This window comes from Pleurodeles waltl, chromosome 4_1, assembly GCF_031143425.1.
Source record: "Pleurodeles waltl isolate 20211129_DDA chromosome 4_1, aPleWal1.hap1.20221129, whole genome shotgun sequence".
Classification (NCBI taxonomy): domain Eukaryota; kingdom Metazoa; phylum Chordata; class Amphibia; order Caudata; family Salamandridae; genus Pleurodeles; species Pleurodeles waltl.
This window is the reverse complement of record NC_090442.1, coordinates 600,740,783-600,755,512: the sequence shown is the minus strand read 5'-3', so window position 1 is coordinate 600,755,512 and position 14,730 is coordinate 600,740,783. Positions and strand designations below refer to the sequence as shown.

At 41.8% G+C, this 14,730-nt stretch overlaps 1 protein-coding gene across 1 annotated transcript in view; it reads left to right on the top strand.

The window, feature by feature from the left end:
- Positions 1-1,424: 1,424 nt before the first annotated feature.
- NFYB (nuclear transcription factor Y subunit beta) overlaps positions 1,425-14,730 on the top strand; it is a 142,180-nt gene continuing 128,874 nt past the window's right edge. Inside the window, exon 1 of the mRNA XM_069229002.1 lies at positions 1,425-1,540. The gene's annotated coding sequence lies outside the window, so the exon portion shown is untranslated. The remainder of the gene's footprint in view (positions 1,541-14,730) is intronic.

Here is a 14,730-nt window from a genome sequence, read left to right as displayed (position 1 = left end):
TACTCCAGATGAAAGATTAAAGTAGTCCCTGAACACATCTTAAAATGGTGGGCAGTGTATTTACATAGTTCTTGATCCGATCTCCTTGGGAGGACACAAAAAAGAAAAAGGAGGGACAAAGAAGAAGGATTGCCCATTAGAAAGCAAGGATTTTTAAAGGACAAAGGCAAATGACAATCACTGGGCGGAGTTGAACCTCACAAACCATACACAACAGGTCAGTAAGCAACAGGGGATGTCTAGGCTCAACCGAAAAACCAACCTTGAAACAGGTTCCTATCAGGCTGTAGTTTTATGTCTTTAACTGGCAATAAGACTTACAGATTTCTCAACAAATGCTGTAAAAACCTTTAAGGTATTCCATGTGAGCGATGTAATCCATGTTTACATTTCAAGTGTTTTCCTTCGTTTTGCGCTTATTAATGGTATTTACTTTATTCAAGGTGATGTCTGTAGTGTAACAAAGGCCCCAGGAATGCACAGGAGGGCGCGCTCCGGGGGCCCTCCCACCACAGTACCCTGGTCTTTACGGCTCCTGAGTGACTCCAGAGTGGGGGCCCCTCCATGTACTCTACAGGGTGCCCTCTCAAGTTTTGTTTCGCCACTAGGTGTTGTGTTGTAATATGTCTCATTTATAATGTATATTTTGAACACAGTAGCAACAGCCACATATGCACCAGTAGTAACCATTGGAATGTGTGAGATAAACAGATTGAGGGTTTGAGAAGGATATGGGCAATAAAACGGCTTACCCGTCTAATAGGGTGAGAGACTGTAGAGGAAAGTGATGTGAAGAGGAAATGGGAGAGCCGGCGAGTCTGCTATGACCATTACACATTCCACAGACTTTAGTGATGCTCAATTCAGAGTCATTTTTTCAAACTAAAACATTCGCAATGTTAATTATTCACAGAAAAGCAGTGCTGTTTTCCGTTTATGTTTAATTGCGTAAGCCAGAGCCACGCCTCCTGGAAAGATATCCTAGTTAAGCCCCTTTGTGGAGATCCCCCTCAACTTTTTCATACCACCGAAACTGTATTATTAATGCATATTGCTAGAATGAAAGTCCCATATTGTCCAGTGCACCTAAGGGTGCTAAACCTGCAGAAGGAAAAAAGAGGAATCCAAACTTTAATAGTCATGGACCCCGGTGTGCATTGCGGAGAATCTTTCAAGAGGAGGTAAATAACATGTGAGGCTGCTTCTTCAGCATAACCTGAGGCGTTGCTTATGTACCGGAGGCCCGCGGTGAAAAAAAAACCATCCCGCGTTCAGCACTATTGGGCTGGCTGCGCTGAAGACGGGACCGACTCGTCCTCAGCACCCAAGCGGCCGCCGACGGCTCAGAGTTTAAGCCGAGTGCCAGGTCGCGGAGGGAGGAGCGTCTAGTGAAGGAACAGCCTGTCAGTCTGCGTGCGCGGCGGGAGGGGCGGCGACATCCGGAAGAGCTGCTCCGCGCTGGGACTGGCTCCTTCGCAGCCATTTTCTGTCCAACCAAACAGCCGATCTGAGGAGCGAACCAACCAGGGCCGCAGCGGAGGTTTGTGCCTGGCTTCGGCCAATGATTGCCGGCCGGGCCCGCGCGCTCGGCTGAAGTGTCCGTCTGTGGTGATTGTGTCGGTGTGTGAGTGAGGTGTGCTGTCTGTTTGTGCTGTGAGAGCCAGGAGTGTGTACGTTTTGTACCTGTGCCAATGATCCCTGGCCCTCGCTGGGTGCCCGGTGGGAGCTCCGTCTCGGTCTTTGTGCGGCCGCTGTAAGATCCGGCGGCCCCGGACCTCGGCGGCTGCTGAGAGGGCCTGTTGCAGCTCTCACACAAAGGAATGGGTTACTGGCGGGTAGTCTCCGCTCGGTAACGTAGGGGGCATACCGCGGCACACCCGCCGATCGACGTTAACAGCAAGCCCGTATCCGGGGCAGCGCAGGGCACCATTTTGTGAGGGAAACGCGGGCGGGTTGCGGCACAACTGCCGCTGACGGGGAACTCGCGCAGCCCCCCCACGCCTATTTGTTATAGTTGAAGTAAATAAAAGTCCGGTAAGGTCCTTTTGACTGACCGCCTCCCCGCAGTTCCTGAATGCGGCTCGAATGTGTTACTCCCTGACCGGCGGAGTAGAGTAGCCGAGCGCGGGCCTGACGGGGACCAGTGGTGTCGTGTAGTGTGGGATTGCTTTCATCGAGTGTCGATTGAGAGAACCTGAATAGCAGCTAAGCTAAAGAACCGTGACCCCCCGCCCCTTAAGACCGAAGAAGAGCGACTAGCATCCCCTGTGGGGGAAGGGTGGGATGAAGGACCCCATCCTCTAGGGAGGTTTAGTTGCTCGCTGGTGTAGTTGATCTCCCAGGCTCAAATGGCAACTATTGCGTGTCTTTAACCACCCATGAGCGGTTTTATGTTACTCGCCACGTTTGGTTTCCAAGTCATTTCAAACGTGTTCCAGCACCCAGTTATTCGCATTGTTTGTATCAACTACTCGGTTTATGTTACCACAGACTTCCCTAGTGGCTAGCTTCTTTTCTGTACTTATACTTAGCATGTGTGCAGCGTTCTTGTTTTGGTAGTGGATCAGCACCACCTACTCTCAACTCGCCTCTTTCGTGTTACACACCTGCAAGCTCAGTATTTACTATTCCCTCGGGTGACTGTGAAAGCATTCTTGGCCTACCACCTGTTATCTGTCAGTCATTGTTATTTTAGGTCGGAGCGATATTCTTATGTCACGATGCCAGGAAGGGGTTGTAGATTATCCGAGTCGCATTTCGATTGTCACTCTTTTGCTGGAGCGTTCGCAGTGCTGGAAACATTGGCTTGATGCTTAAGCATATCAAATAATGGTGTGGTACTGCGTTCAGTAGTCTACTTGGCAGAAGACCCACTGAGGTAAACTTGTTCTCACGACAGATTCTTACCTTGCGAACACACCATCCTACAAGCAGAAACCACTAGTTCTGAGAGCAGGTGCATGTTTTTCTTCTAGTACCACCTCACCGAATAGAATTTGCCGCGCTTAACTCGAACCAGTTTGTATTGAAAACATTCAGAAACTAATGAATTAAAGAAAACTACGGAGTCAAACGTATTAATGAATATGGCCACTAGTAGTACACGAGTAATATTGCTTGCCTTTTGAATTGACTCTAACGCCCAACTCCATATAAGTGAAAGAGCAAACAAGGCATGGTCCTTTCCATTTGTACTAAATACTATAGATGTTCCCAGAATATTAATTTTCTAGAAGTTTTGTTGCGAAGCCACAAAGGTATGTAATAGTACTGCAGAAGTACAACTTTATGTAAGAGAACTAAGATGTATCACTTTACATACTCAAATTCTTTTGTGAATATACCTCTGTTTGAAAGATTAATAAACCTGGCGTAGGTCAGACATTGTGCATAATTGAGCTGTGGGCGCATACAGGTGAAGACCAAATTAGATTTTTCCAGCAGATTTAGTAAGGAGAGTTTGGTTATTTTCTTAGCTGGTAAAGAAGTGGGTTCCACGGGTTGGTTGCATTGCAGTTAAACTATCGTCTTACGAGACAAGGTGTGCTTTGCAGAATTTGGTTGGATTCCACAAAGCACACCTTGGGGAGTTTCGTAAATGATACACTGATTAATTGGTTTTCTAAATTTATTCGCAAAGCTACAAGTGTAGTTGTTATATATATGTGGCGTGAGCAACATTGTTCTTCGGTACAAAATGGCATAGATTGTCTTGCTAGGGCAGTTTATTGAGGAATATATGATGCCTCAGAGGACGGACAAGTTCACCTTCTTCACAGATATGCATGCGAACCTGAGAGCCACAGACTAGAATACCAGAAAGTTTCTTTTTTCAGAGTTCCTAAGTGAATACAAATTAATTGGATGTTGGCAATAAATGTTAATTGACGTACAATAAAACTTAAGTATGAAAAGGCAAGTGTGAAGTGCTACTTTATATTTTCTACAGTATGAGGTGGGATCTTGGAAAGCACCTCAGCAACATTAAATGTCAAGTAATGCGAGATTATGCCTCAGAAGTTGAAAATAAGCATACATGACATATTGGCCTAAATTGATTTGATCATATGTATTACAGTTCTTATGACTCAGTAAAATCAATTGGATTTTAATTCTTATAATGTGGACAGACGTGTCATTGCTGTTGATTTTTCACGACTGCTACCTGTACATAGAGAGCAGAGTCATGTTGGACTTGTACTCTAGTCATCATCCCTGGTGGGCTAATTGAAGTTACTTGTTTAGTTTGTGCACAGCAGACTGCTCAGCACTAAGAAGTGCTTTGGATCACAGTAGGAACAATCTGGTATATAAGCAGTATTATGGTTCTTGCTGTGGGCATTTTTTTGAATCCTAACTTATGTTTTACTATATGCCTTAAATGAAATTACCGTGAAACTGAGGTTTAAAGACACTATGTAAATATGTAGCAAGTTTAATGTGCAAACATTTCTGTCAACTTTCTGTTTCTCAAATCGTTTTGTGCAAGGCTCGGGGGAGGGGGGATTCCTATAGCCTGATGCCCAGGACATATTGCTTGGGGTCAAGGGCAACAAGTTTTCATGTTTATTTTGTACTTGGGACAAGTAGGCCCAACCCCCTGTAGCACAAACCCTTTGGCTGCTAGTTTACAGGGAAGGTAACTGTCTGCAGTTGAGGTAATATTTGTGTCCATGTGTTAATGCTGATTAAACCTGTATTTATGGTTCATTGTTGCAAAGCCTTTTATCAGGGTGAGCGCTCTAAATAAACATTGCAAAGTCACACTGCACTACTGAATGGTTCCAGTAAAAAATAAAGTACACAAGTTTTAAAGGTTTAACAATATGAGGCTACGTACAATGCTCCTAGAATGCTCTCTGATTCCATGCAAATGTTTGCTGAAGCTTGTAAGCAAGATTGATGATTTGTTGCTTTCAAAATAAAACGTTCAGAAAAAAATGCAAGTATAGGAAATAAAACTTTTTGCTAAATTACTGTGAAATTGTAGGTACTATTTCTTTGGAGCATCATTTAGTAAAATGTGATGATGCATGCTAGTGTTATCAAAAATATTCACAATGGAAAATCAACGTGGCCATTTTCAACAACATTTTGGGAATTGTGAAAATAAGCACTCGCAAAGCCAACCAATCGGACATTGGTTGTCCGTCTTTTTGTTTTGTCAATGTGTCTTGTTTTGACATGGCTTTTGTAATACTTCATTGTTGCGGGAGCTGCCAGGCCCTCACCATTGTAACAAACATTGGCAAAAAAAAGTTTTTGGGTCTCAAAAAGCACACATTGCCACAGTTATTCATGGCATTGAGCAAAACTACTTTGTGTGCCAATGTGCTCCTTGTGGAGGAGCAGAATGCTGTCACTCGCAGTAAAGCCATCTAACAAATTCTTAGTCACAAAAGTGCACCCGTGCTATGTCTTTGAATTACTGGCTTTCCTGAATTCACAAGAACTTATAGAAATAGACCAGGAAATTGTACTCCTAGGAAAAAAAATGTGTGACTTTTATTTTAGCACGAGCGAACATACATGTGTAGATTTGCTCATGCAAATATCTATTGATGGTTTACAAGTTCACTTTCCCTCCAGTTACTTTTTTCCCAACCCTGGAAGAACTTTTACTTCTGCCCATGTCAGGAGTACATTCCCAGCCTTTCTCGGTATGGGAAAAGATTAGAGAAGAGCTGTTGAAAATCCTTATAACATGCAAGCTAGTAGGTCTGCACAGACTCAAAGGTATTCCAGCCCTGGAACTAATGCTTACTGTTTCCTCCAGCCCCAGTGTGTAGATCTGGGGAAAAGTGGCCAAATAAGGAAATTGCTATAGTAGGGCTTGAAATTGCAAGCATTCAAGCCCTATTACAGTATTAGTCCTGGCGCAATCAGAGGCTATTATCAGTGCTCACGCATAATGTGATTGCTACTATAATTTGTTGTCATACTTCATGGCACCAAAGGGACAAGTACATTTTTTTTTAGAGGACAAGTAGATTGAAGAAGCAACATGTCCCATGGACAAGTAGGAATTTTATTAAATTCCACACCCCTGAAACCCTACATAAAAGTATTGGACTTCATCTAATTCTTTCATTTACCTGCCAAAAGAAATGAACTTTTTCGGCCCACTAATTGATTTGTGTGTTAAAAACAGGATTCTGCCTCAAACGCATAAAAACAGTGAACTCGGTCAGTTATGGTCCACACAACATCCCATAACACACAGGGTCTGGCATGTTAATGTCCTGTTAACCGTTTTCATTTATTTGTGCCTTTGGCCAATAAGTGTTTTTTTGCAGTACGAACACTGAGTTATGGCATACGTTGTGTGCATTCATACTTTTTGAAGAATTTGCAAAAGCAGCTATGGCTTCGCAACATTCCATAACCAGTCCCTCTTAGTGCTTTGGGACACCTCAGACCAGTGCCCTGCTACAGAAGGTACTGCTGCAGTCTACGCAGAAATATAATTACATTGGTGGGTGGTATGGAAACAATAAGTAAATTCCAAAAGGCAAGCATTGAAGTAACATAATTTCCACAATTTTTTTTTTTCTATTAATCTCAAATTTTTCCAGTTATATGGATACAACACCAAACCTGTTTCATTCCTTTTCATTAGTGAAATTTCAGAGATAATGGCGAATGAATTAAGCCATAATTCAAGTATGCAATTCCGTCTGAATAAAATAAACATAATATCAGTTTATTGGTTGTACCCATGTCCAATTACACATACAGAGGTATGCAAACCTTTTGATGCCAGGACCCCCCCCCCCCCCCCCCCTTTCAAAAAAGTTTAGGCGTAAGGACCCCCTCCTGGGGAAAAAAAAAAACTTCTAGATCCTGGTACTCCTCATCGACAATCACAAATGTCCCCAATTTCCACTGCAAATCATTTTTGCGGTGAAGAAATAATACTAAACAGTATTAAGCAAAAAAAGGTCAGTGAGTGTGGTGGAGTGGTCAAAGGTGTGGCTAAAATCAAAGGTCCTTATTTATGAAAAATTAGCATAGGGCAGTGCTGCAAGTCTTGTTGCTACACTGCTCTGCGCCAGCATGAAAGGGCAGGACTGGACAGTATTTATGAAATACAGTGCATTCCAGTCCTTCCCCCTGAGCTGGCTCAAAAATTGCTGCCTAGCGCCAATGTAGGTAGGATTGTTTTTGTGCAGGAAGAGGAGTACCTTCCTGCACAAAAACAATCCAGAGAGGCATTTTCCTCTTTCTATGTGTGCTGCAGAATGCAACACACATGGAAAGAGATAAAAACTAGGAGAAATGAAAACATTTCTCCTCATTATGTCTGCTCTTTGGAGGCATAAGGTTTTGGCACTGCTCCAGTTTGTTTGATTTTGAAAATCTGAGGCAGCGTAAAAATCCTTGGGTGTTGCGTGGGAACAGCCATTGTAACACCCATGGGACGCCTCCTTGGCGCAGAGTAAGGCAACACAGCGGCTTGCGCTGCTTTGCCTTACTCCATATCCATGAGGCCATCCAAAGCCCCGTAGGGTGGCTTTGCTTCGCCTCATAGGTATGATTGACAGGCTTGTGCTGCCAGGGCATCAAAAAAGTGATTTCTCCAGTGAAACAAGCTGCTCATAAATAAGCTCCAAGATATTCTGTAATTTTTATTTTTATAAGACCTTTTACTGTCACGTGGATACTTATAACAGCCAGTTTAAATGAAAACTAAATATAATTGTTACTTAGTGGGAAATACATTGTTGTGCTTTATGAAACCTCTGTTAGTTAATGCACTGCAGAGGTCTGTGTGTAACCAGAGAGGACAGAAAGCACTGTGAATGTGTCATTATTTTGTATTTGCACTACACACAGTAAGAAATAGACTACTAAAAATGTTTTACCATAAATACTGCTGCCAAAATATAGATTTTTTAGTAATACGCAGACCATACGTAATATAGCACTTTAATTTTTTTTACATAAATGTTCATTCAACACCTCCTTAGGGTAGTAAAGACTATGTCGATGCAATTAAAAACATGCACTTTGCTGTTCAGTTGTTAACTCTTTTTACCACCACTCAAAAAGAATAAATTTTTGTCATCATAAAGCTTCCAGTGATTTGATCAGTACCGGCTCCCAAGCATCCTTTACATTTAAAGATTACAGTTTACATTTGCAGATTAACTAACTAGTAGCGTACATTTGCATTTCTTTTAGGCAAGCAAGTACCCTGGCAAGAACACTTGTTTAGATGTCTGCCCCTCCATCCGATTCACTTAACAGGAGACTCAGTGAATGGCAATTCAGCTGAAGCTTTCTCAGCTATCTGAATTAACCGTCCCAGGACGGTTGTCGTTTTCCAAAACAAGACGTTTTGGATTTGAGGCAGGAGTGGCTGAGGAATGCGTGCCTACCTTCCGATGACTCCACGGCCCCCCCAGGGGTCGTGACCCATAGTTTGAAGACCTTTGACATACATCATCTTCTGTGTATTAGTAACATCCTGCAGCTAGAAGTAATAGGTGAGGACCTGCACCCCTATGCTCTGTACAGCAGCACCTACAGAGTGGAACATTGGATGGAGGATTTGACCTATTACAGCTTGGATGTCAAATCAAATACAAAAAATAAAATTATATATATATAGATATAGATCTCAAAATGTGATTAACAGGCTATTCTAATGGTGACTGACAAGGTAAAAAGACAGAAATATTCTCAAGTGTTGGAACTGTTCAAGCCTTCCCTGGAACGTTCCAAAAACTATTTAAACCCAAACCAACAAAGCATTCCTTATGAGTGAAGTTCTTCCTTGATGCCAAGTTTGGTGTAAATCATTTGCTTTGTAGATGTGCGCAAATTTTCTCATGGGAGCTAAAATGGGAAATCACTTAAGCTATTTTTTCCTCTGGATGGATCTTCACGAAGCTTGGCATACCTAGACTTAGCTGACTGAGTAAGTAGATTGCCAAGTTTTGTGCAAATAGTCCACAGGGTCAAAAGTTATAGGGAATCCAAAAATGCCTTTTCAATGGAAAAATTGTCTGACCACAACTACACAGTCACTGGAAAGCATATAATATTACAAACTAGAGCTCACCAGTGTGTAGTTATGGTTAGGTCAGAGTCTTGATTGAAAATCAATTTTTTGTTTTCTTTGTAACTGGTGCCATTTGACAAATCTAGACAGAACTTTAAAAAAAAAAAAAAGATAATCAGTTTGGCATGGCAAGTGTTACACAGATTTGTTTGGGGGAGGTGGTTCGGGAGCAGTTTTGCCAAGGGGCCCTCTGTACTTTGTGTAAAGCGGTAACATACCCCCCTGCCAGAAATGCCCCAGTCGAGGGCACTGTTATATCTTGTGTTTGAAGTTGGCCACATCCCCCTATAACGCCCATTCGCTCTGGCCTTAATCTTATTTATGTGTTCTCTAGTGTTCTGCGATCTGTGTGGAATTCTAAACATAGGAGACAAAATCCATCCATAATCGCCACTTTTCTTGGAGATCGGAGGGCTTCTTCCTAATCTTTATTGTTCAGTTCTCCCCAGTCTACTACCTATCTTCCCTTTCGCGTTTTCCAAATTATCTGGCAATTGAATTATTTCTGTATATCAAGAATATTTTGTCCTTTTTTTAAGGGAGGGGTTCAGAGAGGATTTAGTTGTGCAGCAGGGAGTAGACTTCTAAATACATGTCTTCTGTGATCTGAGGTGCCAACACATGTCTAAGTTGTTTGTCTCTGTACTTTTCGCTGTCTAGCATTTTGCATTTCTTCTTCAGTTTCACTAGACATTCCGCCAGTTTACTAATTATGGTAAGATCCCGTTTCTGGAATCCCAAGAGGTTGCTGACTGCAGATTCCTGTCCCATGAAGGTTTCTCTTTTGTTAGGACCTCTTTCTTCATGCTTTCAATACTGACTGTGTTTTTCGAGGCAAGTTGTTCTTGCATCTCTTCCTGTAAGGGGTTGATGGGTATCCTTGGGGTCTCAGTACGTGTCTGTCAGTCCTATGGTAAGGTTCATACAGTGAAGCAAAGACCCATTCATTTGCCACTATGAGCTTGGTGGGCCACTAATATTTTTCTTTGTCTGGAAGTGCAATTCCATAATCATAGACACTTTGTTTTTTTTTTTTAAATATCAGTGACAGTTTTCTGTCCTTTGGAGAAGTCTCGCCCATGCCTCCCATTTCCTGAAGAGCTCATATGGGACCCAGGAGGGGTTGTTTTGGAAGATAAATATAAATGTGGGCAGCATTGTCAATGTAAGCATAGCTGCCCAGCCTATGAGGGATATTTGTAGGGTTCTCTAGTCCCACATCTTCACTACATTTGTAAGACATCAGGGCAATTCTTTTGGTGACAATCCAGTTTGGGGGGGGGGGTAATCTACAAGAGTATTTTTTTTCTCAAATCTTTGTGCTACCCTTAGGATTTCCTAAATATTGCAAATATCTGTAAAACTTATAATTGTCTCTGGTTATTCATCATTGAGAAGGGCATAGTTGTCCCACATGTCCTCCCACCTCCAGACCCTTACAAGCACCACCTTTCAGATCCAGCCTGAAAGGCTCCAGATCAAAGCAATGGGGGCTGGGGGCCATGCTTGTCTAATTCCTATCTCTAGTCGTCTTTCTGTTTACCATTATCCTGTCTGTGGGCTCCTTCTATAATTATGCCCGGTTATGTAGTTGCGTCAAAGTCCATTTTTTCTCTCTCTCAGTATTTCAAACATAGTAGGCCATTCCATTGTGTTTAATGCTTAGGTAGCATTATGTGGTGGGAGCACTATTGGTTCCTTTACACGTTCAGTGTATGCCAAACACAGATTTTCTGGTACTTATGTTAGAAATGGTCTGATTAGGGTATAAGTTACACCCCAGCAGAAGGTCAGTAACTTTGCCAATATCGTAGTTTCCACATTCAGCACATAAATGGGCTCATAAGGGGCACATTTGCTGGAGAGGTTGCCTGCTTTATTTACTACCACAGGTTTTGTCATATGAACGTTTTATGGCAGTATGCCTTCAGATTTCACCGCTTCAAATCTTTTGTAGAGGTGGGTGGATAATGTGTTTACTATTCCTTTTTATAGATCTGTGGGTAGCCTAATGGAACACAGGGCCTTACCCCTTTGCTGCTCTTTATTTACATCTGCATCATCCATTGTGATATCAGCTTCTAAGCCGCCTCTGTCATCATGGGACTGTTTAGGCAGGTTTATTTCTGTCAAGGCTGGTTAGATTTCAGTCTCAAGGACAGCACTGCCTCTATAAATGCCAAGGCCTTCTCTCTCGCTTGCGCTCTCTCTCTCTCTCTCTATAGAGAGAGAGAGAGCGCCCGCGAGAGGGCCATCTCCATCATGTGTGTCTACTACGTTGTCCTTGTCTGTACTGCCACTCAATATGCTTGGGCTCTAAATCTGCCTGAGAAGGGTGGAACTAGGAAGCACAGACATCACTGTTCTACCTACAATAAGGAGGAGCCACAGTCTTGCCACTCAGTAGATACACGCCTAAAAGATTTAGCATATTTCAGGTTTGTGACCTATAGAGGGATCAATAATATTTCAAAGGAACCTGCTATATCATCTTTTTCTTGTTTCTTAGTGCTCTCTTTATTTGTAAGTTCACTCTATTATTTTGTTATGGTTTTAATCAACTAATAATAAACGTTTTACCTTACCTGTAAGTTCACCGAGCTATTGCTTTGACCTAGTTTCTCAAGCCCTGCTAGCACCTACTTTATTTCCTACTTTGTAGCGTGTTTTGGGAAGACAAGAAAACATCTTCTGCTTTAATAGTTATTGCCTAGTATCCCTGCTGTTTTAGGTGATTTAGGTTCTCAGTATTTGTTAGTAGATACTGTGCTGTTTTAAGAATATCTGCCGCAACACGGTCAGCCTCTTCGCTCCTATTCTTTTTTTGTTTTGGCTACAATTAACATTAGTTGTTCGTTGATCAGTTTTGTTTACCTTCCATGATGTTTTGTACAACCCCACTAAGTTCACATTTTCTGCAAAGTATTGGTCTCTTGACATACAGCGTTCTCCTTATCGCTTAAGAACCATGTTTTTAGACTCTGTCCCACATATGCTCTCAATTCCAACTGAGTTTTTCCACCCACGACACCAAGTGGTCATAGATGCCTGAGCCAGGAAACATGCCTTTCTAAATCTGCCAGTGCAGATCTAATGAACTAGTGAATGCAGGAGAAATTGTAATGGTCCACAGAGTAAAAGGAGTACTGCTTGTCTTTGGGGTATTGCGCACGCCAAACATCTATCATGCCAAGGGCCTCAATAAAATGTTCTAATTGTCTGCCTCCTCCTTTACCCTTCTTTTTTCTAATTCATCTGTCAGTGTTCTATTCAGATCACCCACTTTCACTAGCAGTCCCTCAGGCGTCTGTGCTGATAGTGACCCAAAGTTGTTTAGAGTTGCGGACTGAAGTCCGGCAGGAGATATACAGAGCATAGATTGAGATTTAGCCTATTTCAGGATCCAGTCACTGCTTCATAGCATCAGTGTTGGTCAAGCCAATTTTTTCATAATATGAAAGATGCCACTTTTTAAAATTAAAATCACTGTTCCCCCTTAAGTGTTCTGTAAATCCTGAATTGGCGAGTACGCAGTACTCATCCCTGTATAGTACTTAACAGTTGTACCCCTTCAAGTGTGTCACTTGTGAAAAGACCACAGAAAAATATTAGTGGAAATGCTAATGAACAACTTCCCTTATTTGCTTCTTAGCCTGTTTACATTCCTGAATATGAAACTAAGGCTTTAACACTGATATCTCTTTTGTCCCTGTTGCAAGCCATAGTTCAGATAGTCTCACAAATCTCAAGCTTCTTCCCTTCCATGGCTACATATTGTATGGGTATTTGTATATCTGAGTTTACCTTTGTTTGGTGTAAGTCTGTAAAGGGGTGAGGAGACAAAGGGAATGGGACATGCATAACACTGGTAAAGGTGAATTGACCTTCTTGCTGGTGTTTCCCTCTTAAACCCAAAGGTGATTTGTCACTGGGTGAGTTGGTTGTGGGATTATTGTAGTTATAGTATATCTCTGCCTAAAACATCAAGTAAAACTCGATTGAAACTTAAAGTTTTGAGGTGGGCATGAAGAGATTAATGACTGGATACTTCGGGTTTTCAAATCTGATTAGAAAATAGACACCATTGGACTAGGGAGCTTTTCTCCTGTTGCCCATTGAGAATTTGCAACCTGCTGCGCTCTGATTGATTGGTCAACAAGCATTTCCGTTGTTGCCGCCACTATTCAAGTTTGGACAGCGTTACAAAAAAGGGCTTAAGTGTTCAGGGTTATCCTGCCCAAGCCTTAAAGGCGGTGGGGGTCACAAAGGTACTTGTAAATCAAAATTAATGTTAAATATATATTTTTATCAAGGAATTTGTGAATCCTGTGCCAGGTTTCACAAATCCTAGATCGGGGTCTTGAAACTTGGGGCTGGCCTCAAGTGATCCCTGGGCAATGCCAGGCTCTGACCAAAAAAAGCATTATCCTGATGACAAGGTTTTTTTTTTAAGCTTATAAAAATGAGCCACAGTAAACAACTCTGAAATGGGCCATCACTAACATGTTTTGTCATTTATATTCAAGTTGGGAGTATGTTTCAAAAGGGAAGGGACTCCAAATACTCTTCAAACCCCCCACCCCACTTCTAATATTCACACTGTGTATACTTTTACACCTTAGAAAGGCCTGCCTGACCAGAATAGTATGTTTGGCACAATGTATTTGATTGCATTTTTATAACGGTAACACATCTTAACTGCTTTGTTTAAATAAGTCTACACGTATTTAAACATTACAAAATAAATAGAATAATTGTGAAAAAATCCTGGGGGGTGGGGGAGAACAGCAAAAATTTTGTTTTTCCTACTGGGAGTGGGGCATAGCATTAAAAAGTTTAAAGACCACTGTTCTAGATCCTCCTTGGGGTTCACAAAACTGGCACAGCATTCATGAATTTTGAAAAACAAGAATTTGGTGCCCTGCAGCTGCGCGTAGCCAACAGTAGCTGCTCATGGTCTTTGGCTATGTGCAGAGGTGGTTGGTCACCCTTGGCAGTTTGGCGCAGGGCCTGCTGAAAGATAGGCCCTGTGACCAAACAACCCTTGCTGAACATGTCATCACACTGTTCCTCTGGAGTTTGACGGCAAGGCCTGGCTGTTAGGCACTGTTGGATGTGGTATATAATACAAAAAATCACTGAAAAAAGGTTAGAATTAACTTTAGCTTTAGCTACAACACCTCAAGATGGTTTAAAAACCTTAAACATTCACTTAAAAACTGCAGTTGAAGTGTTATGGTTTCAAATTAAAATCAGAAAAGCACTAAAATTCACCAGTTATGGTTAGGACTGCAATCTATAACTGGTACAGAAGCTATTCAAACCATTGCTCACACAACAAATGCAATGCATATGTCTTCACAATATTGATATCATAACACCACCAAAAGACAAGATGTAATTAAATAACAGATTTTACAAGCGATATATAATACTACTTTAATAGTCTCTCTTTCGAAGTAGTCTGGGTAATTATGTGATATGTAATTACATTTTTAACATTATTTACTTTTGTAAGTGTTTCTGTCGCTTTAAGGTTGAGATCACAAGCATTATATTGGATGTGACAACTTTAGCGGTCTGCAAGATCAGTTAATTCGTATGGAACATATAGAGAGAGCCCTTTGTTCATAATCGGATAGCTATGTTGTTTATCTCCTCTT